Source organism: Littorina saxatilis, unplaced genomic scaffold, assembly GCF_037325665.1.
Source record: "Littorina saxatilis isolate snail1 unplaced genomic scaffold, US_GU_Lsax_2.0 scaffold_1631, whole genome shotgun sequence".
In the NCBI taxonomy this organism is placed as follows: domain Eukaryota; kingdom Metazoa; phylum Mollusca; class Gastropoda; order Littorinimorpha; family Littorinidae; genus Littorina; species Littorina saxatilis.
In genome coordinates, this window is record NW_027129345.1 from 11809 (window position 1) to 15000 (window position 3192).

Below are 3192 nucleotides of genomic sequence, written 5' to 3' on the forward strand. Positions count from 1 at the left end.
ACCTAAGACTTTAAAATTGGCAATCTAGTGGCTGCTCCGCCTGGCGTCTGGCATTATGGGGTTAGTGCTAGGACTGGTTGGTCCGGTGTCAGAATAATGTGACTGGGTGAGACATGAAGCCTGTGCTGCGACTTCTGTCTTGTGTGTGGCGCACGTTAAATGTCAAAGCAGTACCGCCCTGATATGGCCCGTCGTGGTCGGCTGAGCGTTAAGCAAACAAAAAACCAAACAAACAAATACCACCATGTTAAGACTCTCTGCCTTTCAAGATCTGAATTTCTCAGATCATGGGAAATGGACAAGTCGCGTAAGGCGAAAATACAACATTTAGTCAAGCTCAGTCGAACTCACAGAATGAAACTGAACGCATTGCATTTTTTTCTGGTAGCATCGTCTGTCCACCGCTCGTGGCAAAAGCAGTGAAATTAACAATCCAGAAAAGCGCGGTAGCGGTTGCGCCGAGGAGGATAGCACGCTTTTCTATATCTCTCTTCGTTTTAACTTTCTGAGCGTGTTTTTAATCCAAACATATCATATCTATATGTTTTTTGGAATCAGGAACGGACAAGGAATAAGATGAAATTGTTTTTAAATCGATTTTGGACATTTAATTTCAATCATAGTTTTTATATTTTTAATTTTCAGAGCTTGTTTTTAATCTGAACATAACATATTAATTATATGTTTCTGGGAATCAGAACATGATGAAGAATAAGATGAACGTAAATTTGGATCGTTTAAAAAAAAATGTTTTGTTTACAATTTTCAGATTTTTAATGACCAAGGTCATTAAAGGACCAGACCACGCTGTTTTAAAGGTTATTAGAACCACTAACCGATGACTGAAGGTTAGAGAAATGCACCTAAAGATTCCAAAAATGTAAAGAAATTCACCAATTCGTAGCTTTATCATTGTGATTTAATTAAAAACGTTCCGCCAAATTCGTCTGCTAAACGAGACTTCGAAATGGCCGCCAGTAGACGAGAACCGGCTGTGACGTCATTTCGTGTACAGCTTAGGCTCAAGTGGGCGTTTGCCTACATCGAGCATCAACAACACGCCGAAGGAATGCGCACGGCTGCTGATAGCTATGAAGTATAGAAAAAAGGTTCAGGCATCAGTTGTCACCTTTTTCCGATGGGCTTACAACTTCTGCAGCAAGACTGATTAACTGGAAACGGCCAACACGATGTGCTGTGTTTCGCGACACTTTCTTCCAATGTGAACGCAGTTAAGCCGGCAAGAAAACCTGGCACACACAAAACAGCTGTTGCCTGACGCAGTTCCAGTTCCGACAATTGTTGACCACTCACAGGAGGTCAGAAACCGGATACCAATGTCATCAGAACGATCTGCTTTCACTAAACGCAGACGAAAGGAAGTGAGTACATGTATACTGAATGTGTTCTGTAAGGGATAGGTTCAGTGTCACTGGGCGTTTTTGTCAGACTGACAGTATTTGTAGTGGAATGACATCTGTTCCTAATTTTAAGCACATGTGTTAAGATTACAGATTAAAACATACATGTCCGTCCCCATGCACCCACCTTAAAGTTCCCCCTCTCTCTCCCTCTTTTACACTCACCTGGGTAATCGATGAGTCTCAGGTTTAATCAGTGTCCGTCCATATACACATAGACATTCACACAAACACACACACGTTGTTATAGTTGTTATCTTTTAATTCAGTGTTGTATTAAATGGATAAAAAAAATCGTTAATACAGCAAGCTTGCATGAATAATTTGCTGTTGTCCTTTTTTTCAGATCAGGTTCTGTAATACAGTAATTATAATTAATACAAGTACAAATTCATGTTTGCAGTCATACTCATAGTGTGTGAGTGTGTGTGTGTGTGTGTGTGTGTGTGTGTGTGTGTGTGTGTGTGAAAAGCACTTTGATACTTAAAACATCTGTGTTATTTGATTTTATTACAAAACTGCAGTCAGAATATTAAGCAGACCTATTCCAACAATACATTTTGATCAGCAGTAAATGTAATGTCAAATTATGAACAACAATCATGTGAGCAGATATATCTAACAGAAACAAATAGTCTAGCAAAATAATACAACCAAGTACATGTTCGGACATCATCATCCACATCAAAACATTGATTGTAGGAAGAGCACAACTCTGTGTTATTACCACTGCTTCAGTCAAACTGCCAGTTCAACTTTATCTCTGTGGGTTTTTTTTTCTCTCAGAGTAACATGGGAAAAAAACCTTTAAAAAACTTGCATGCTACAGAGCTGGATTGTTTCTAGTGATCATGCAGCATGATTTATCCGCATAGAAAACTACTGAAACACCTAAACAGAAATAACAATGTCTACAGAAAAAATCCACTGTTTGATTGCTGTCTGTAGTACTCCTCTTGCTAACAGTGGCATTAAAATAATTAAAACTAAGCTATGCTCTCTTGGGGGGGGGGGGGGGGAGTGCTCTAAGTACTTTTTGTGTCTACATAGGCAAAACAAAACTATGCAATGTTTCAGATTTCCTGACCCACCCTATGTTTTTCCTCCTTATCCTGGACTATTTTGGACTCTTACAAAAACTTGTGTACTTCAAAAATGACAAATCTTAATTTTGCAGGCTTACAAGGAAATTGACTCTTCTCTTACAACCAGAATACACCATGATTTCAAGCAAATAAAAAACTACATGCACCTGAGAAAAAAACCACTTTAATTCAAGAAGTTAGACCTCCTAACCCCAGCTTTTCAATTCAATTCAATACGTTGTTGATGTTGATTATGGAGCTTAACGTCCTCCCAGGTAACTAGGGACCTATATTGGGACATGATTTTTTATACAATGTTAAAAGTGTAGGGTGTAATGGGGGGGGGGGGGGGAGGGGGACTGGAGGGTGACGGGGTGTAGTCGCTAATAAATTTAAAGGTGCGTTTATTATCTAATATACCAGACATTTTGTTTTGGCTGGTGTACAGAATAACATCACATAAAATCGCACTCGCAAAACATACAAAACACATAAAATGTACACATCAGTACACACATAACCCAAACCACACATATCCATACCAGCACCATCACACACATATCCACATACATACTCTAGTTTGTACATTATAAAAATAAATACATTATGATTAATATCATTACTAGTCAACTTAAATTAAGGCTCAAAATAGGTCTTAAGATGGATGTTATTTAGTGTAATGAAGA

The 3192-nt window shown here is 38.6% G+C and overlaps 1 long non-coding RNA gene across 1 annotated transcript in view; it reads left to right on the forward strand.

Moving 5' to 3' along the window:
* The first annotated feature begins 792 nt into the window (after positions 1-792).
* Positions 793-3192, forward strand: part of LOC138957620 (uncharacterized) — a 3422-nt gene continuing 1022 nt past the window's right edge. The window contains exon 1 of the long non-coding RNA XR_011453099.1: positions 793-1382. This is a non-coding gene — a long non-coding RNA (uncharacterized lncRNA). The remainder of the gene's footprint in view (positions 1383-3192) is intronic.